Consider the following 22,439-nt stretch of genomic DNA (forward strand, 5'->3'; position numbering starts at 1 on the left):
GGGGTCCTCCATGACGGGGACATGGTGACTCCGCCAGTGTGTGTGTGCGGTGTGGTCAGGAAAGAAGAGGCAGAGGAGTGCAATCCTGCAGGACGGTGGGAGCACTTACAGTTAGGTTCTTGGCACATAACTGCTCAAGAGAAAGAAGCCCGAATTGTACTTGGACTCTGTATCAAAGGCTCAGAAATGTAGCCCTAGATTTATCATCAGTGGTCATCAAGAAGGAAGAATAAACATGAAAGGCTTGTGGGAATGAAAATTGTTGGGATGTTCAAGCTTCAGTAATTCATGACAGCTTGGGAAATCTCAAAAGTCCACATGTAGGATTGCTTCAAGTTGTATTACATTCTTTTGCTGTAATCAAAAATGCCCAGATTATTTGAAATGTAGACTGAAGTAACAAGTCTTGGCCAGCAGGTGGCAGGCTTGCCTCATGATTTCTTCAAAAGCTTGAAGCCAGATTACAGTAAATTTTTGATTCTGAGTCAAAAATCCAAATGTGTCTCATATTTAGCAGGAATTATGAATGTAACGTTATTTAATCATAATGTTGCCTGGAGTTTCGTGAGTAATGTTTTTAAATTTGTTCATTCCATTAACTGCAAGAATACAAGATAATATATGTAGTAGGTATTAAGAGAATTAATCAAGACAATTCTGCACATTTCACATAAAGCATTAACATCTAGGCCATTATAAGTCATAGTGGGGGAAGTAATATATTTAAACATTGATTTTCCCATTAAGACATTTAATCTATTTTGTCTTCCTGTGTAAGGCATGTCAGTAATTGTATGCTGCATACTCCTGTGTCTCATTTAATTTTTTTAAAGATGTGCATTTTCATTCATTGTAGAGAAATAATAAAACTTACCTTTAACTTTTCAGAAAGATTAATGTGGCTGTAATTTTTACAATATTTAAAAGTATATTTCACATTGTATTCAAAATTCAAATGGCAAACCCCATAGGATAATCATGGTAAATACATTTACTCTCAAAATATTGGCTGGGTCTAGTCCAGTGAGACAACACCTTTTCCCCCATTGACCTTACTTACATTAAGACGACCTCTGGCTTCCCTAGCTACGGTGACAGGTCCCCAAGCACAGCCCTGCCCCAGCAGGAAGTCATCACCAAGCAGGAAAGAGAAGGCTTATGCCTTTGAGGAGCACACAGCCTTGTTATAGAGATAAGACCAACAGAGTCTGCCCCTGAGGACTCCCTAAAGTTCCTAAATATGTGATGGCACATACAGTCCCAACAAAAGGCCTGCCATTGTCAAAGTGCAAATGAGCAGCATGTTTCACGTATGGGTGAGGAATGGCCAGCCAGACACTCATTACTATCCACTCCACAGCCCAGCCACACACATCCACTCTTCAAAATCCAGGTGACTAACACTTGTATTTCAGGGGACTTCCCTGGCTGTCCAGTGGTTGGGACCCTGTGCTTCCAATGCAGGGAGCTTGGGTTTGATCCCTGGTCCCGGCACTAAGATCCCACATGCTACTTGATACAGCTAAAAAAAAAAAAAAAAATGGAAAAAAACTATATTTCAGAAAAATTTCACGTGCCTAAGTATCAGAGTTCCTTTTAATAACAGAACCAGAAACTTTTCCATGGACAAATGCACAAAGCCTAAAAATGCACAACATGATTAAAACATAAAGTGGTGTGTACATTGAAAATTTCAGTGAATAAAAATCAGGAGACAGAAGGGACCTAGTTACTACAAGGCTGGTGGTGCAGGGTTGGGTGGAATGTTTCCTGGGGCAGTGGAGGTGGGCTGGAACCAGGAGGATGGGCAGTCGGAGAAAGAGAATGCCCACTGGGGCTGGAGAAGAGACATGGGCAGACAGCAGGGAGCATTCATTATTTTGGAGCATTTGGAGGATGGTTTAGCTGATTAAGGAGTTCCCTGGTGGCTCAGAAGGTAAAGAACCCACCTGCCAATGCAGAAGATATAAGAGACACGGGTTCGATTCCTGGGTCAGAAAGATCCCTTGGAGGAGGACATGGCAACCCACTCCATAATTTTGCCTGGGAAATCTCATGGACAGAGGAGCCTGGCGGGCTACAGTCCATGGGGTCACAAAGAGCCAGGCATGACTAAACAATGACAAATCACCTGATTTAATTTTGAATATAATAAGGTCTTTACTGCCCACTGAGCTCATGTCCAAATTTTAAGGTTGCATCCAATAATCTCCCAGGACCCCACTGGTTCTAAGCCTCCATAAGCAGACTGTCTTCATGCCAATCACAGTTATGTGTGGAATTGTGTCCCCCCAAATTCATACACTGAAGTCCTGACGGACCCCTTCCCGGAGGGACAATGGTCCTGCTGACTGACGCCTTGATCTTGGGTTTCTAGCCTCCAGAACTAAGAGATAAGTTTCCCTTTGTGAAACTCAGTTTGTGAAACTTTGTTACCACAACCCTAGCAAACTACTAACACTCATCACCTAAATTTCACTACCTTTATCTCAATATATTTGGTTATGTGTAAATACACACAGTGAGACCCAGCAGAAGTAAGCAGAAGGGGTCAGCCATTAGAACTGCAGATGGTGGGTGGGGGAGGGGGTGACTGTGCAGAGGCTAGATCAATTCAAAGACTCTGGGTAAGCCTCTTTTGCTGTCTTAAAACCTAGCCTGGCTGCCGGTGGAGACCAATGAAACAGTCGAGGGGTTGGATGAGCTCACAGATGGGAATAACCTGGAAATTTTTCTTTTTTAATTTTTATAATTTTAACAAATTTTAAGGTTTTTTTTTAATTTAATAATTTTAACAAATGATTTTGCCAGAAAATTTTAAAACAAAAACTCAGAATCCAAGAGTTTCAGTGTGAACAAATACATTATACACCTCTTCTGTAAGAGAGCTTTTGAATTATCATAAAGGCTTCCCTGGTAGTTCAGACGGTAAAGAACCCAACTGCCAATGCAGGAGACCTGGGTTCAATCCCTGAGTCAGGAAGATCCCTTGGAGAAGGGAAAAGCTACCCACTCCAGTATTCTTGCCTGAAGAATCCCATGGACAGAGCAGACTGGCAGGCTAGTCAATGGGAAGACACAGAGTTGGGCATGACTGAGTGACTAACAAAGTGTCTCAAAATGAGCAAAATCCAGAACCAGTTGAAAAGTTGGATCTAAGGCCCCTGCACTGGAGTCACAGGCCCATAAACATCAAGTACAAACAACCCCACAGCAGTATCTGTGCTAAGGGCGACCCGAATGCTGCCACCCCCATAGCTGGCCTCCCAGTAGCCCTGCTGTGAGCTGATGGAAAGACCATGTTCTAGACAAACCTCCCCTGGAAACATGGCATCTTAGTCAGCCTAAGCTGCTGTCACAATTCCCTGGGCTGGGAGCTTAAACAGCAGACATTACTGTCACACTCTGGAGGTTGGGAGTCCACGGGTCAGCTTCTGGCAGGGCTGGGGGCAGTGTTCCCAGCCTGCACAGCTGCCTCTGCTGTGTCCCCATGTGAGGAGGGCCCTCTCTGACTCTGCTCACAGGAGTGCCAGTCCAGAAGGAGAGCTCACCCTCAACACCCATCCACCCTTCCTAAGACCAGCCCGTTGGGAATTAGGCTCCCACGTGGGAAACTCTGGGGGAAACAGGACTCCATCCATGGCACAGAGAAGGATGGACCCCACCTGCCAGCCTGTGCGGACCAGCCCATGGACATCACCCCTCGGTGCACACTTGGCACAAGCCCAGCAGGACTTGTTAGGGGAAGCACACTGACTGAAATTGCCCACCCTGGCCAGGCACCATAGTAACCATATGCATGAGTTGTTTTACAACAGGAGGTCCTGGTAAGGAACTCGGAACTAATATGCCACCACCAACTGGAAGAGTTCCAGAAAGGTCAGAAGGAGACGCCACATGTCCGACCACCTCCCAGAATCCTTCTGTCTGGCATCAATCTTGGCTGAACAAGGCATGCACCACCAGGAAGGACTCTGAGTCAGAATGATTGGCTAAGGACAACCCAGAAACTAATTCTATCACCATAAAACCCGAGACTGCAAGCCATGTGGCAGAGCTGTTCTCCTGGGTTCCCTTACCCTCCTGCTCTCTGCCCGGGTGCCCTTTCCCAATAAAATCTCTTGCTTTGTCAGCACATGTGTCTCCTCAGACAATTCATTTCCGAGTGTTAGACAAGAGCCTGGTTTCAGGCCCTGGAAGGGGTCCTCCTTCCTGCAACAGACTCACTCCAGTGGGCTTGGGGTCTGCCCCCACCCAGGTGCTAGGACGCAGGGACACAGCACATACGGCCATGCAGGGCACACCCTTGGACACAATGTCACAACATGTCAGGGAAGGACCAGCTGCCCTGGTAAACGCAGGCAGCTCAGATGGCAGGACTGCATGTGTTGGAGAGAGACACCCCATCTGCAGGCTGGCCAGGTGCCACCAGCCAGGACATGGAGCATCTGATGTCTAGGGAACTGAGTACATGGACCCAAGCTACTTGGCCCCCAGAGGACACCAGGCTGCTGGGAAGGGTTCGTTATTGGAAATATTAAACACTGCTGCTGCTGCTATTTAGTCCCTAAGTCAGGTCCTACTCTTTTGCAGCCCCATGGACCGTAGCCTGCCAAGCTCCTCTGCCCATGGAATCCTCCAGGCAAGAATACTGGAGTGGGTTGTCATTTCCTTTTCCAGGGGATCTTTCCAACCCAGAGATTGAACACGTGTCTCCTGTTTAGCAGGCAGATTCTTTAGCCATCTGGGAAGGCCACTATTAGATGCAATTATTATTAAGTCAAATGTAATTACTAATAAAAATGAAATTTAATTGATAAAAACGAAATGTACTTATTCAAGATTAAATGTACTTTAATGAGAAGACAACCAAGTCACAGAGCTCCTGGAATGCACAGCCTCCATGTGCAGTTCTTACTCGGCATGGGGGCGCCTTCAGCGCAGTGGCCCCAGGGACGCTTCCTGCACGTGGTACCCTCACGGCACTGTCAGCAGGCATCTTGCTATAACATAAGCCATCACGGTCCCTGGTCCTGGAGCATAAACTGAAGCGGCATCCCTGGCGTTTAGACCATCTGGTTGTTTCAGGATGAATCTCGCACTGGTTGTGATCCCCCAGGTTCCTTAGCAGATTACACACAGGACTCTGAAGGCAGTGAGATTAGCAAGGTCCCTGTTAAAGGAAAGGTCAAGAAACAAAGGGCAGATGGAGAAACTCACTCACACAGCTAGAGCAGAAATACTGTACCTCTGGTCCAAAGACAATATTGATGAACTTGGGACCACCCATCAGATCTTACAGGTCATCTCTGCCTCAAGCAACCTCCTGTGATGGTCTTAAAACCAGAATAGAGTGAGACTAAATTCTAATCATAAATAATACCCTGCTTTTACTGTCACATGTCCTATGATCTGAGAGCAGTGGCCAATCAAGCAGGCCTCCCTTGAAAAGTTCAAGCTAGATCAAAACCTCTGTGCATAGCCAGGCTGCTGAATGGCTGCCCCTCCAATAACACACCTCAATGAAAGATCTGCTGTGATCTCCAGTCTCCTTCACATCACAGAAACCTTCCTTAGAGGACAAAAGGCAGTGTGGTCTCTGACTCCTGCATCTGACCCTTTCTTGCATGAGATGGAGAAAATGTGACTTAAGTCTAATCCTTATAGTAAAATGCACTGAAGCATAAAGGTTTTTTTTTTTTTCTTTTTTTGGCCACTTCGCATGGCATGTGGGACCCTAGTTCCCTGATCGAGGACTGACCCTGTGCCTCCTGCATTTGAAGCCTGGACTCCTAACCACTGGACCACCAATGAAGTTTCTGAAGGTTTACTACTAAGGCAGAACAGATTAGATCCTGTGGGTGATCAGGGACCCTGGGGCATCTCCCCAGCCGCCAGCTACCTAGGAATTTGAGAGGTTTCTTCAATACAGTGCTGTGGATTTCACTGCCCAGACATGAGAGGGTAACAGGCAGGAAGGCCAGGGGTCTCCAAATGGAGGAAATTGGCTGCAAGTGTCAGACATTTTTTATCTCTCTCTTTAGCTGCAGGAGGAAACAAACTACAAGTCCTAGATTTTTTCTTTTTCTATACAAATTTAAAGAGAGGTTCCTTTTAAAGTTCTGTGTTGCCATGACAACACCTGGCTCCACCTGAACTTAATTCTTCTCAAACCTTGACCTGACCAATGCATTTTCCTTATGGCAATGTTTGTCTTAAGCTATGTTAATGAACTATATATTTACCAAAGACTGTCTTCAAGTCCATTCTGCCCAAGACTCAGAAGCAACTTGACAAACCAGTACTTTTTACTCATGCAAATGTTCAGTCACTCAGTAGTGTCCAGCTCTCTGCGACCCCATGAACAGCAGCACACCAGGCCTCCCTGTCCATCACCAACTCCCAGAGTTTACTCAAACTCATGTCCATTGAGTTGGTGATGCCATCCAACGACCTCATCCTCTGTCATCCCCTTCTCCTTCTGCTTTCAATCTTTCCCAGCATCAGGGTCTTTTCCAATGAGTCACTTCTTCACATCACGTGGCCAAAGTATTGGAGTTTCAACTTCAACATCAGTCCTTCCAATGAATACTCAGCACTGATTTCCTTTAGGATGGACTGACTGGATCTCCTTGCAGTCCAAGGGACTCTTAAGCGTCTTCTCCAACACCACAGTTCAAAAGCATCAGTTCTTCGGTGCTCAGCTTTCTTTCTTTATAGTCCCACTCTCACATCCATACATGACTACTGGAAAAACCATAGCCTTGACTAGGAGGACCTTTGTTGGCAAAGTAATGTCTCTACTTTTTAATATGCTGTCTAGGTTGGTCATAACTTCTCTTCCAAGGAGTAAGCATCTTTTAATTTCATGGCTGCAATCACCATCTGCAGTGATTTGGGAGCCCAGAAAAATAAAGTCTGACACTATTTCCACTGTTTCCCCATCTATTTGCCATGAAGTGATGGGACTGGATGCCGTGATCTAAGTTTTCTGAATGTTGAGTTTTAAGCCAACTTTTTCACTCTCCTCTTTGACTTTCATCAAGAGGCTCTTTAATTCTTCTTCACTTTCTGCCATAAGGGTGATGTCATCTGCATATCTGAGGTTACTGATATTTCTCCTGGCAATCTTGATTCCAGCTTGTGCTTCCTCCAGCCCAGCGTTTCTCATGATGTACTCTGCATAGAAGTTAAATAAGCACAGTGACAATATACAGCCTTGATGTACTCCTTTTCCTATTTGGAACTAGTCTGTTGTTCCATGTCCAGTTCTAACCGTTGCTTCCTGACCTGCATACAGAGCTCTCAGGAGGCAAGACAGGTGGTCTGGTATTTCCATCTCTTTCAGAATTTTCCACAGTTTGCGGTGATCCACACAGTCAAAGGCTTTGGCAAAGTCAATAAAGCAGAAATAGATGTTTTTCTGGAACTCTCTTGCTTTTTCAATGATCCAACAGATGTTGGCAAGTTGTTCTCTGGTTCTTTTGCCTTTTCTAAATTCAGCTTGAACATCTGGAAGTTCATGGTTCATGTATTGTAATTTTGACCATTACTTTGCCAGCATATGAAAGAAAGAAAGTGAAGTCACTCAGTAGTGTCCTATTCTTTGCGACCCCGTGGACTGTAGCCCACCAGGCTCCTCCATCCATGGGATTCTCCAGGCAAAAGTACTGGAGTCGGTTGCCATTTCCTTGCTAGCATGTGAGATGAGTGCAATTGTGTGGGAGTTTGAGCATTCTTTGGCATTGCCTTTCTTTGGGATTGGAATGAAAACTGATCTTTTCCAGTCCTGCGGCCACTGCTGAGTTTTCCATATTTGCTGGCATATTGAGTGCAGAACTTTCACAGGATCATCTTTTAGGATTTGAAATAGCTCAGCTGGAATTCCATCACCTCCACTAGCTTTGTTCGTAGTGATGCTTCCTAAGGCCCACTTCACTTTGCACTCCAGGAAGTCTGGCTCTAGGTGAGTGATCACACCATTGTGATTATCTGGGTCATGAAGATCTTTTTTGAATAGTTCTTCTGTGTATTCTTGCCACCTCTTCTTAATATCTTCTGCTTCTGTTAGGTCTATACGATTTCTGTCCTTTATCTAGCCCATCTTTGCAAGAAATGTTCCCTTGGTATCTCTAATTTTCTTGAAGAGATCTCCAGTCTTTCCCATTCTGTTGTTTTCCTCTATTTCTTTGCATTGATCACTGAGGAAGGCTTTCTTATCTCTCCTTGCTATTCTTTGGAACTCTCCCTTCAGATGGGTATCTTTCCTTTTCTCCTTTGCTTTTCATTTCTCTTCTTTCCACAGCTATTTGTCAGACAGCCAATTTGCTTTTTTGCATTTCTTTCTCTTGGGGATGGTCTCGATTACTGTCTCCTGTACAGTGTCACGAACCTCATTCCATAGTTCATCAGGCACTCTATCAGCTTTAATCCCTTAAATCTATTTCTCATGTCCACTGTATAATCATAAGGGATTTGATTTAGGTCATACCTGAATGGTCTAATGGTTTTCCCTACTTTCTTCAATTTAAGTCTGGATTTGACAATAAGGAGTTCATGATCTGAGCCACAGTCAGCTCCCAGTCTTGTTTTTGCTGACTGTATAAAGCTTCTCCACCTTTGGCTGCAAAGAATATAATCAATCTGATTTTGGTGTTGACCATCTGGTGATGTCCATGTGTAGAGTCTTCTCTTGTCTTGTTGGAAGAGGGTGTTTGCTATGACAGTGCATTCTCTTGACAAAACTCTGTTAGCCTTTGCCCTGCTTCATTCTGTATTCCAAGGCCAAATTTGCCTGTTACTCCAGGTGTTTCTTGACTTCCTACTTTTGCATTCCAGTCCCCTATAATGAAAAGGACATCTTTGGTGGGTGTTAGTTCTAGAAGGTTTTGTAGGTCTTCCCAGAACTGTTCAACTTCAGCTTCTTCAGCCTTACTGGTTGGGGCATAAACTTGGATTACCATGATATTGAATGGTTTGCCTTGGAAATGAACAGAGATCATTCTGTCATTTTTGAGATTGCATCCAAGTACTGCATTTAGGACTCTTTTGTTGACCATCATGGCTACTCCATTTCTTCTAAGGGATTCCTGCCCACAGTAGTAGATATAATGGTCATCTGAGTTAAATTCACACATTCCAGTCCATTTTAGTTCGCTGATTCCTAGAATGTCGACATTCACTCTTGCCATCTCCTGTTTGACCACTTCCAATTTGCCTTGATCCATGGACCTGACATTCCAGGTTCCTATGCAGTATTGCTCTTTACAGCACCGGACCTTGCTTCCATTACCAGTCACACCCACAACTGGGTGTTGTTTTTGCTTTGGCTCTGTCTCTTCGTTCTTTCTGGAATTATTTCTCCACTGATCTCCAGTAGCATATTGGGGACCTACCGACCTAGGGAGTTCATCTTTTAATGTCCTATCTTTCTGCCTTCTCATACTGTTCATGGGGTTCTCAAGGCAACAGTAATGAAGTGGTTTGCCACTCCCTTCTCCAGTGGACCACATTTTGTCAGAATTCTCCACCATGACCCGTTCGTCTTGGGTGGCCCTACATGGCATGGCTCATAGTTTCATTGAGTTAGACAAGGCTGTGGTCCATGTGATTAGATTGGTTAGTTTTCTGTCATTGTGGTTTTCAGTCTGTCTGCCCTCTGATGGAGAAGGATAAGAGGCTTATGGAAACTTCCTTATGGGAGAGACTGACTGAGGGTTAACTGGGTCTTGTTCTGATGGGTGGGACCATGCTCAATAAATCTTTAATCCAATTTATTGCCTGGAGAATCCTGGACAGAAGAGTCTGGAGGGCTATAGCCCATGGAGTCGCAAAGAGTCAGACATGACTGAGTACACGTGAGCACATGTGTGTATGTATGTGTATATATATATGATTCACTTTGCTAATATATATATATATTAACAGCAGACACTAATACATCATTGTAAATCAACTATAGTCCAAAATAAAAAACCTTACAGTCAGGTTTGACCCAGCAGACACTGAGCCAGTATCGATCACACAGAGTAACACCCTGGATGCAGAGGCTGCATAAACCAGAGACAGGCTTCCGTCCCCAAGGAGTTTCAACTAGTTTGGGAGGACGGGCAATGTGTGTTCAATGCAGTTTGCTTGATAAAACAATTTTAATGTTGTGCCAGATAAAAACAAAATTAATTTGCTGTGTAGTAAAATTCCTTAGACTGATTAAAAATGTAAAATTTGTTGCTATTTATTGTGATATTTATTCCTGCTATAATCCTGTCATGCAAGTACATTCATTATGCTTAATTTTTTTTTATTAATCTTCTGCCATAAATCACTCATGGGATAAGAGTCACTCTCCACTTTGTTTTATGACTTAAAAAAAAAAAAAGATACCCTAGTTCTTTCGTAAATGAACTGTCACTATAAATTATGCAATGTCTCTAAATTGTTAGACAAATTTGGCATATTTATTTTGTAATAAATTAAAATGCATGCATTAGACTCTATTTTCTCACTTATGTGCAATATGACTTTCACTGGTCCAAAATATTGCATCTAATCCTTTCTAAAAGTCACAAGTTCTGTGACTAATTTCTTGTGCTGACATTCAGAGCAAATTGTCATGATGCTCATATATCATTGCCCTGACTCTTTGCGACCTCATGGACTATAGCCCTCCAGGCTCCTCTGCCCACGGGATTCTCCAGGCAAGAACATTGGAGTGATTTGCAGTTTCCTTCTCCAGGGGATCTTCCCAACTGAGGGGTCGAACCTGCATCTCTCATGTCTCCTGCATTGCAGGTGGATTATTTACCACTGAGCCACCAGGGAAGCCCAGCTGTTTAGGAGGATGCAGCTTGACTCCTGGTGCAGCAAACGAAAAATATTCTCCCTCTAAAAGTATAAACATGCGTTTATAAATATTAGACATACAGAGTCCATAAAAACATCGTACTCCACTGACAAGAGGATGAAGTGCAGACACACATCCCCTCCTAAACTCCGGAACCATGGGCCCCAGAAGGTGCCCATCACCCTGCGCTTTCGGCCTTCAGCCCCCTGGCCCCCAGGCCCTGCCAGCAGAGGCCCACATAGACAGAGGCTCCTCCCAGAGGAGGTGAGGCCCAGGCAGACCCAGCAACGGGAGGGCTTTCGGTGAAGCTGGGGCCGCGGTCCCGCGGTCCTAACTGATTCCTGACAATCCAACACAGCACATCACAGCAGACAAAGGTGTATTTCCAGGGGGTCTGAAAGCTGGCAGGGCTTGAATTGTGTAATTCAATGCTCCTGACTGGCCTGTCAGGTCACATTCTGAATCCTCCAAGTTAGGTAACAACTACTATTCAAGGGAAACCTGAGCCAGAATCTCGTTACAGATAAATCAATTCAGCATGCCCTGTGTGCGGTCTTGGGAGCCGTCCTGGACGAGAGGCTAGGGAGACCGCCATCAGGGGCTGCAGCCTGGCCTCCCCCCATCCCTGGGGTCTCAGCACTGATGTGGCTCCTCCTTCTCCGGTAAGTCTTCTCAGGAGTCATCCCACGACAGGACGAAAGGAAAGAAATGACACCCTCAAGAGAATGAGTGGGGTGAGAGTCAATACAAGCGAAAACGAGAGAGACAGAAAACCAGACCGGACCTTCAGAACCGAAGCCCCGAAGGCTGGAAGGCAGATGTTGACCCTGCCCATGGAAACGACTCCAGGCTGCGGCCGGGCTAGTCTGGGGCTCAGGACACCTTCAGAGCCGCCCTGGCTCTCCCACTTCTCTGGCGCCAGAGGACTGCGGGCCCAGTGGCAGGTGAATTACACATCGATAAGCGGCTAGCAGATGACGGGCCATCATCTCCTCTGTCTCTTATGGGGAATAAGCGACAGTGGACTTTTAACATAATTAAATGTTATATTCATGTACCAGCCAGAGGTTCCTGAAGACCGGCTGGTTAGCTCAGTCCATCTGCAGTCATTAGCACTACAGGCCAAGCACAGACCCATGGACCTATAACTCACTGAAGTCAGCCACGTGGACCCAGCCTTGCAGAGCACTCTCCTAACTCCGCTCTGATGATGCAGGACATCACCAGCCAGTGTCATCGGGTGTGTCAGCAATTTCTGACTGCCTTTCTCCCTGATCCTACAGCCCATTTCCATTCAACATGAGCAAACTGGCGCATTCAGTTCATATGCACAATCACAACATTCCCCAAGGAAGGGCTGATTCCAAGACATGTTAGGATTCCTATTAAAGCAAAAGGAAAGGTTCGTTGAAATTAATAGCAGAAACGCTCATCTATCACAATAGAGGGCCCTTGAACCATGATGCTGAAAAAACCAGCCACTTAGTAGCCTTCTGCAAAAATTTACATGAATTCAGTCCCACACTCATCCAGGATTTATTCGCAGCTCTGCCTTTTTGCCAGCTGCCCCAAGTAAGGGAGAAACACACTGGTAATGGATCTAAAGCACTTCACCAGAGAGAAAAGCCAAATCAACATGACATAGATGGAGCCCAAAGCCTGGATGGCATTTCCCACTAACCAACTGAATGACAGATTTTGTATTTTTACACGCCTGCCTCCAAAATACTCCAACATGTGGGTCTAACACCAATTCCAACATTTTATTCAGCAAAATGTATTGGCCTAGCTTACATGCCAGAATCTATATGCGATGAGATTGAAATGCCTGCTGAAGAGAAGCTGCAGAATTTGTGTCTGTCTGAAACTCTGGTGTGGTCCAGCCAGGAGGAGACTCTTCTGCACTGGGTCGGATGATTCAGCTGGGTCAACCCCTGTGTGGCTGGAAGCAGTGAAGAACGATTCACAAGCACACTTGCCCACCATGGAGAACACACCCCACAACTGTTCCTGTAGCAATGGTAGACACTGCACTTGTTAGGGAGATGGGGCAGGGATCAGAATGAAGCTTGGCACACTTCGGTGTGTCTCCTGTGACAGGGGAGGACTTTCAATCTATTGGGAGACTTCATTTCCTTGACAGGGCTCAAGTTACAGTGGTAGCAGCATCAGAAGTAAGTTCAGCCCCATCCCATCACTGTGGTGATAATTCCTGTGTGGCTGTCCAATGCCCCCATGCTGCTGGCTCCAGAACCTGACCCCCCCGCCCCCATCGCCCCCCCCCCACCCACCTTGCTGCCCCAGGGCAAGGCTTGGACTGCCAGGACCAGAACCTGGCAGAGGGGAAGGCCCAAGAGGAAGCCAGTACCCATGGAAAGCAGGGCCTCTGGGCCTCCCAGTCCTTCAGTTCTCCTAAACCAGCTCTTTTTGCCTTTTGCAGAGCCAGCACCCATTATCCCCACGCCCTTTGTTCCTCCTCACCAGGCTCCTCTCCACTGCCATCCACCTGGGCCTCTGCCCACCAGGTTCAGCTGCACCTTGGGGCTCCCCTCAGCCTTTGTCCCAGCTGGAGCCACTTTTTATCATAAGCACCCACAAGATAAACAGAGGACAGAATTCCTTTCCTTCCTTCCTGTGTGCGTGCTAAGTCGCTTCAGAGTCGTATCTGACTCTCTGAGATCCCATGGACTGGAGCCCACCAGCTTCCTGTGTCTGTGGGATTCTCCAGGCAAGAATACTGGAGTGGGTTGCCATGCCCTCCTCCAGGGGTTCTTCCCAACCCGGGGATCTAATTTGAGTCTTTTACAGGCAGGTCATGGTGGAGAGATCTGACAGAATGTGGTCCACTGGAGAAGGGAATGGCAAACCACTTCAGTATTCTTGCTTTGAGAACCCCATGAACAGTATGAAAAGGCAAAATGATAGGATACTGAAAGAGAAACTCCCCAGGTCAGTAGGTGCCCAATATGCTACTGGAGATCAGTGGAGAAATAACTCCAGAAAGAATGAAGGGATGGAGCCAAAGCAAAAACAATACCCAGCTGTGGGTGTGACTGGTGATAGAAGCAAGGTCCAATGCTGTAAAGAGTAATATTGCATAGGAACCTGGAATGTCAGGTCCATGAATCAAGGCAAATTGGAAGTGGTCAAACAAGAGATGGCAAGAGTGAATGTCGACATTCTAGTAATCAGCGAACTAAAATGGACTGGAATGGGTGAATTTAACTCAGATGACCATTATATCTACTACTGTGGGCAGGAATCCCTTAGAAGAAATGGAGTAGCCATGATGGTCAACAAAAGAGTCCTAAATGCAGTACTTGGATGCAATCTCAAAAACGACAGAATGATCTCTGTTCGTTTCCAAGGCAAACCATTCAATATCACAGTAATCCAAGTCTATGCCCCAACCAGTAACGTTGAAGAAGCTGAAGTTGAACAGATCTGTGAAGACCTACAAGACCTTTTAGAACTAACACCCAAAAAAGTGTCCTTTTCATTATAGGGGATTGGAATGCAAAAGTAGGAAGTCAACAAACGCCTGGAGTAACAGGCAAATTTGGCCTTGGAATACAGAATGAAGCAGGGCAAAGACTAATAGAGTTTTGCCAAGAAAATGCACTGGTCATAACAAACACCCTCTTCCAACAACACAAGAGAAGACTCTATACATGGACATCACCAGATGGTCAACACCGAAATCAGATTGATTATATTCTTTGCAACCAAAGATGGAGAAGCTCTATACTGTCAACAAAAACAAGACTGGGAGCTGACTGTGGCTCAGATAATGAACTCCTTATTACCAAATTCAGACTTAAATTGAAGAAAGTAGGGAAAACCACTAGACCATCAAATCCCTTATGATTATACAGTGGAAGTGAGAAATAGATTTAAGGGCCTAGATCTGATAGATTGAGTGCCTGATGAACTATGGACTGAGGTTCATGACATTGTACAGGAGACAGGAATCAAGACAATCCCCACGGAAAAGAAATGCTAAAAAGCAAAATGGCTGTCTGGGGAGGCCTTACAGATAGCTGTGAAAAAAAGAGAAGTGAAAAGCAAAGGAGAAAAGGAAAGATATAAGCATCTGAATGCAGAGTACCAAAGAATAGCAAGAGATAAGAAAGCCTTCCTCAGTGATCAATGCAAAGAAATAGAGGAAAACAACAGAATGGGAAAGACTAGAGATCTCTTCAAGAAAATTAGAGATACCAAGGGAACATTTCATGCAAAGATAGGCTCGATAAATGATAGAAATGGTATGGACCTAACAGAAGCAGAAGATATTAAGAAGAGGTGGCAAGAATACACAGAAGAACTGTACAAAAAGGATCTTCACGACCCATATAATCACGATGGTGTGATCACTGACCTAGAGCCAGACATCCGGGAATGTAAAGTCAAGTGGGCCTTAGAAAGCATCACTATGAACAAAGCTAATGGAGGTGATGGAATTCCAGTGGAGCTCTTTCAAATCCTGAAAGATGATGCTGTGAAAGTGCTGCATTCAATATGCTAGCAAATTTGGACAACTCAGCAGTGGCCACAGGACTGGAAAAGGTCAGTTTTCATTCCAATCCCAAAAAATGCAATGACAAAGAATGCTCAAGTTCAGTTCAGTTCAGTTGCTCAGTCGTGTCCGACTCTTTGCGACCCCATGAATCGCAGCACGCCAGGCCTCCCTGTCCATCACCAACTCCCGGAGTTCACCCAGACTCACGTCCATCTCATCCTCTGTCGTCCCCTTCTCCTCCTGCCCCCAATCCCTCCCAGCATCAGAGTCTTTTCCAATGAGTCAACTCTTCGCATGAGGTGGCCAAAGTACTGAAGTTTCAGCTTTAGCATCATTCCTTCCAAAGAAATCCCAGGGCTGATCTCCTTCAGAATGGACTGGTTGGATCTCCTTGCAGTCCAAGGGACTCTAGCATGTGAGATGAGTGCTCAAACTACCGCACAATTGCACTCATCTGACATGCTAGTAAAGTAATGCTCAAAATTCTCCAAGCCAGGCTTCAGCAATACGTGAACCGTGAACTTCCTGATGTTCAAGCTGGTTTTAGAAAAGGCAGAGGAACCAGAGACCAAACTGCCAACATGCGCTGGATCATGGAAAAAGCAAGAGAGTTCCAGAAAAGCATCTATTTCTGCTTTATTGACTATGCCAAAGCCTTTGACTGTGTGGATCACAATAAACTGTGGAAAATTCTGAAAGAGATGGAAATACCAGATCACCTGACCTTCCTCTTGAGAAATCTGTATGCAGGTCAGGAAGCAACAGTTAGAACTGGACATGGAACAACAGACTGGTTCCAAATAGGAAAAGGAGTACATCAAGGCTGTATATTGTCACCCTGCTTATTTAATTTATATACAGAGTACATCATGAGAAATGCTGGACTGGAAGAAACACAAGCTGGAATCAAGATTGCCAGGAGAAATATCAATAACCTCAGATATGCAGATGACACCACCCTTATGGCAGAAAGTGAAGAGGAACTCAAAAGCCTCTTGATGAAAGTGAAAGTGGAGAGTGAAAATGTTGGCTTAAAAGCTCAACATTCAGAAAACGAAGATCATGGCATCTGGTCCCATCACTTCATGGGAAATAGATGGGAAAACAGTGGAAACAGTGTCAGACTTTCTTTTTCTGGGCTCCAAAATCACTGCAGATGGTGACTGCAGCCATGAAATTAAAAGACACTTACTCCTTGGAAGGAAAGTTATGACCAACCTAGATAGCACATTCAAAAGCAGAGACATTACTTTTGCCAACTAAGGTCCGTCTAGTCAAGGCTATGGTTTTTCCAGTGGTCATGTATGGATGTGAGAGTTGGACTGTGAAGAAGGCTGAGCCCCGAAGAATTGATGCTTTTGAACTGTGGTGTTGGAGAAGACTCTTGAGAGTCCCTTGGACTGCAAGGAGATCCAACCAGTCCATTCTGAAGGAGATCAGCCCTAGGATTTCTTTGGAAGGAATGATGCTAAAGCTGAAACTCCAGTACTTTGGCCACCTCATGCGAAGAGTTGACTCATTGGAAAAGACTCTGATGCTGGGAGGGATTGGGGGCAGGAGAAGAAGGGGACGACAGAGGATGAGATGGCTGGATGACATCACTGACTCGATGGACGTGAGTCTGAGTGAACTCTGGGAGTTGGTGATGGACAGGGAGGCCTGGCGTGCTGCGATTCATGGGGTCGCAAAGAGTCGGACACGACTGAGCAACTGAACTGAACTGAACTGATGTCTCCAGCATGGGCAGGGGAGTTCTTTACCACTAGCACCACCTGGGAAGCCCCTTCCTAGTTCTAGCACATAATTGCTGAAAAATGAGTGAAGCGTGGAATCACCAGCACAAAAACCACACCTCGACTCTCTCGCTTCCCCTTGGAGTTCTCAGGTGCGGGGTCCACGGTCCCTCCCACCCAGGTTTGCAGGCTGCAGGTGCCCCTCTGGGCAAAGTCCAGGGCAGAGCGGCACTCGACATGGGCACAGGGTCTCCCGACGTGGGCGCAGGGTCTCCCGACTGGAGTTCCTGGGGCACCTCTCTGCGTCTCTGTTTCTCACTTTCCGATCAGTGACAGTGGTTGTCAGTTTCATTACACGGGTCACTCAACTTTAACCCACGGTGGGGAAGGGGATGTCTTCCCTTCCTCCTTCCAGAGGTGACTCTAAACTCAAAGACCAGAACAAAGGCTACACACAAGAGATCACTTTCTCAGAATCCACAGGAAACACAGCTCTGAAGTCTTGTTTTAGAAAGCCTCCACCCCCACCTACCTCCCATGTAGGCTCTCTGCAGAGAGATGCCCTCCCCTGACCTTCCTGCACCAACACCTCTCCTCTGGGGAAGGCCCTGCACACAGAGGCGACTCCCGGATTCATCCCTCTCCTGCCCATAAACCATGTCCCTAATCCGAGTCACAATCTGGAATGAAATCCGATGGGCAGCAGGCTCCGCTGGAAGGTGACCAGGGCTTTGCCATGGCCTCAGAAGGCAGTTGGAGAGGGTGTGAGCCCCAGCTGGGTCACCAGTCCTGCGTGAGCCACAGGCAGCCCTTTGCTCTGCCAGTGTCCGGCTGACTGGTCTGACCACACACGTGCACACACCCTCAGAGGACCAGCATCAGTGCTCCGTCTACATCCAGAACAAGGAAGGGAATGCTTCCTAACACTGACTCAGGCTTCCCCCACCCGCCCCATGCCTGTTCAGGCTCCCAGGAACAAGGACACTGCCTAATGAGAGTCACGCTGCACCTCCCAGACTCTTCCGGGAAGGGGTCAGGTCAGAGCATCCACAGCCCCCAACCCCCTTCAAGGGGGGCTGCCCTGAGGACGCGAGTGCCAGGGACTCACACGTGGCCTAACAGCCACCAAGTAAAGCACACAGAGGAGCAAGCAGCTGCCTTATTTTGTGCTGGTGAGGACCCCCAGACTCCCTAACACAAGTGCCGGCTGATCAACAAGCAGACACACAGGTAACACTTCTGAGACAGCTGACCTGACACGCTTCCCGCCCACATGCAGCTCTCCACCCGAGAAAACCACGACAGGGGCAACTTGAAGTTCTGGACTCGTCAGTGTTTTTCTTTTACCCAAATGACATACAACTGTGTTTCTCAAATGAACCCAGGTGTCACCCGGACGGCCTGTTGGACTTGCCGGCTCCGGCCCACTCTGCCCAGGAGGTCTGGGCGTGCCAACCAGCCCCAGCTAATCTGAAGTAGGGGGCCAGTCCTGCCACAGTCAGCTCCAAGTGCTGGTCCTGCCAGGCAAGCAACGAGATCCAGGAGAGACGCAGAAAGTACGTTCCTTCTAAACGGTTAATCTGCCCTCCCTGGTGCCACACTCTCAACAGGAAAAAAAAACAAACACAATCTATTCTAAGAGTAACCCATAATTAGAAGGCTATGACTACGCTGTAGAAGGAACCGAGGAGAGAGGACACAGGAGTTTGCGGATTAATGAGCAACACCATGTGGAACTCTGCAGCCACAGACTGATAAACAAGGGCCTGAGACTGGCTCGGCAAACACGCCCTGACCTCTGAAGCTGAAGAAAACCCACTGGGCCAGAGGTCAGATCTGAGGTCTCACTTACATCACTCGGAGGAGCACAGCCATTCAGCAAATTGCATATGATGTAACTTTATTCTAGTATTTTTCCTTACAATTCTCAGAAAGGATATTTTTTGCAGCATTATTTTTTTTTTACTGTCATTTTTTAAAATTATGAAGGTATGACAACACATTTCTGGGAGGCTCAGAAAACACAGAATAAAGTTACATATAGTTTCACTATATATTACAATTATTTTTAAGTAGCTAAATTAAGATTTTTAGTTGGAGTTTCAATATAAAAAGCTCAAAAATTAACAGAATGAAAATATAGAAAAGTAGAAGGATACAGTAGACCTGAAAAGTACCATGAGCCAATTCAATATAATTAAGATTTATACAATTTTCACAAAACAGTATAATACAAATTCTATTCAAGTTCCCATAGACTGTAAACTAGGAGACACTGGAACATACCCAGGGATGTAAAACCAGGTGCAAAAATTTCATGGGCTAAAGGTATTGAAATCATACAGAATCTGTTCTATCACTGTGGAGTTATGTTAGAAATCAACGTCAAAAGATACTTGAAAATAACTCACATGTTTTCAAGTGCAATGTGACAAGGAGAGATCTTTGACTTAATCATCAAAAGCCTCAATAAAATTAGAAGAATGAAAAAACACAGAGGGTGATTACAAAGAAAGCATTTAAATGAGAAATTAATATCAAAGATACTTTAAAATCCCCATGTATTTGGAAATTAAATGTCCACTTTTAAATGATGAGTGTATTTAAGAAGCCATGGGCTTCCCAGGTGTCACAGTGGTAAAGAATCTGCCTGCCAATGCAGAAGATGCAGGAGATGCGGGTCCTATCCCTGGGTTGGGATGATCCCCTGGAGGAGGAAATAGCAACCCTCTCCAGTATTCTTCCCTAGGAAATCCTATGGACAGAGGAGCCTGGTGGGCCACAGTCCATGGGGCCACAAACAGTCAGACACAACTGAGCACATAGAAGACCAAGAAGCTGTAACAAGGAAAATTAGAAAATATTTGTACCAGAATTTGTTGCATGCAGCTGAAGCTGCTCAATGCAACAAAACACAATGTGCAATCTTGAAAAGAATTTTTTAAATTAATGAAGTTGAAATATTATAGGGGTGCATAAATCTATCATTCACTAATTAAGCATAGTCTTAATGAAGACAGAGAGTGTCCACAGGAGCTTGTGCAGCCATGCTGCCTCGGTTCAGTGGAGATGAAGGAAAATAAATCAAGGTCAGGTGTGTCAGATGGAGACAAAGCATATGGAACAGGCAAGGTGCCCACCAGGAAGCCCTGGGAAAGTCAGAGAACACCCAACCTGTGCTGGGTGTTGAAGAAGTAAGTCAGCAAAGGGGTGAGCAAGACAAAAGGAGGCACAGGAAAGCTACAGGAACACAGAGGTATGACTTTGCATGGTAAGTCACTGGGATGGGGGACATACTAATTCAGAGAGGGAGCCGGGGGCCAGTTCATGCTTAAACTCGGACTTTATCCTGAAGGCACTGGGAATCCATGTAAGAATTTTTAGCAGACATATTGAAATACAATTTGCTTAGAAAGAAGAGTGTGTGGAGACAGGATGGATTGAAGAGATCACTAAGGGAGTATCCTTCTGGAACGTCGTTACTCTGATTGATGGCCAAGATCATGCGACTGAAGAGGGTGGGGCAGGTGGTGGGTCTGCCCCCAGCGACGTCAACCGGCAAGTGAGTGGGCCAGCAACTAGCTAGACAACAGGGGAAAGTGGATGAGGACTCCGGGACAACATCCGTAAGGGTGTACAGCTGAGAAGAAGGGTACCGGTCACCGAGCTAGGACATGAGGGTGAGGGGCAACCACAGCTCACCAGTTCTGCTGGGGACAGGCCGGGTGCAAATTCTCACCCATCGTCTCCCAGGCTAGACTCTTCGCGCTGAGGACTGCCAAGGAGCCTGGGCAAGCTCAAGAGCAGGGCTCAGGAGGCAGGGACAATGACGGGGGAGAGAGGCGGGGACCCCAGCACAAGGTAGGGCTCTGAGAAGTACCAGCGTAAGTAAGCTTCCCAGGAAGTTCTTTGCCTGCGTGACCTTCCACGACAGGTGGTGTCCCCTAGGACGCTGGCGCTGCCCTGGGACCGGACGAGGGGAAAGTGATGCCGCCCGACATAGGGGACCCCACCATAGCGCAGAACCTGGTGGGCCAGCGCTCCCGGCTCCCCGCATCCCACCCCAGACGGGAAACAGGCCTCACCCCACTGACCTGAAGGCATCTCTCTGGGGTCTTTAGTTGATGCCTCTCCAGCCTGCAGACTCTCCTCGCTGGAAGCTCTCCATTTCCGTCCTCTCCTCCGTAACCGTGACCCAAGAAGTTCCCACGCCCACCTCAAGTTCGTCCAAGGTGGCCGAGCGCAGTCCTGCAGGGCCCTGGAGAGTGTGGGGTCTCAAAGGAAGACCTGTCTGAAGACAAAGAGGACTATCATATTGCAAAATGACCTGAGAGTGAGGACAAGGCCTTAATGTTTGAAAAACCAGATGACAATGTCGTGTCCTCGTGTGGTTGTCAAAGATGCTTCCTACCCTGGAGACGGGAATGAAGGGTTCAGGCTTCTTGAAAGAAAAAACCAGCCGAAAGTTCCTGAGGTCATGAAAGTAATGTTAAAATAGGGTTTCTAGGTCCACTCGCCCGTGAGCCAGACCCCCTCCACGCCCGGCGCTGCCACTTCCCGCGCACCTGCGCCCGGACCGCGCACCTGCGCCGCCCCTGTGCGGCCGGATCCAGAGGCCCGGCTGCGTCCAGACGCGGCGGCGACCGGGCGAGCATGCTCAGTCGGGTCCTGACCCGCTTCTGCGGCCGGGCCGCGGCGGGGGTCGGGACGCTCGCCCGCGAGGCTCACAGGGGACGGGGAGAGAGCGGCGGGGAGAGCCGAGCAGGGTCAGCCTGCCCTCGTGGGGCTCCAGCCCGGCGAACGTCGGCCCCCGCGGCGCCGCGAGAAGTCCGCCGCGCCGGGTTTTCGCCGCAGCCCTGGGGGCGGGACCCGGGAAGCTGATGTGGGCGTGTCTGGGCGTGGCCGCCGCGGTGGGGCGGCCCTAGAAGGAGCCTGGTCCGGGTCCCCGCATCGCGGGGTCCGGCGGGTCTGCAAAGAGGCGAGCTTGCAGAGCGAGGCCGGGCCGCTCAACTTCTGCAGGCGCCTTGGAAAATCTGTCTTTCTTACTGAAAAAGCCCCGCAGTGGTCACTAGAGAAAACTTAGAAACTACAAGTAGTCTAGAAGGAGGTCTAGAATCCCGAGCTCCGGCTCAGAAGCCGCCGGTTGACGTCCCGCTCCTGCGGCTCCTCTCGGCCGCACAGGGTCCCTGCAAGGGTAGGTGCAGGAGCGGTGCAGCGTCGCGTGTCCAGCGCGGGTCCCCAGCCTTGAGGGCGGGAGCCCGGGACTCCCCCGGGACTGCCAAGGCCGCACGGAACCGGCACTGGACGGGGACGGCCGGGCGCGGGGTCCCGCCGCGGGTCCGCT

General features: G+C 47.2%; 1 long non-coding RNA gene across 2 annotated transcripts; it reads right to left on the reverse strand.

The window, feature by feature from the left end:
- Positions 1-4,858: 4,858 nt before the first annotated feature.
- LOC138988930 (uncharacterized) lies at positions 4,859-22,285 on the reverse strand. 2 transcript variants are annotated; one of them, XR_011465206.1, is made up of 3 exons: positions 21,680-22,285; positions 21,190-21,386; positions 4,859-5,173 (listed from the first exon to the last, which is right to left on the reverse strand). It is a non-coding gene; the product is annotated as an uncharacterized lncRNA (long non-coding RNA). The 2 variants fall into 2 exon arrangements; XR_011465207.1 differs by having other exon boundaries at positions 21,661-22,285.
- Positions 22,286-22,439: the final 154 nt, after the last annotated feature.

This window comes from Bos mutus, chromosome 8, assembly GCF_027580195.1.
Source record: "Bos mutus isolate GX-2022 chromosome 8, NWIPB_WYAK_1.1, whole genome shotgun sequence".
NCBI classification, from domain to species: Eukaryota; Metazoa; Chordata; class Mammalia; order Artiodactyla; family Bovidae; genus Bos; species Bos mutus.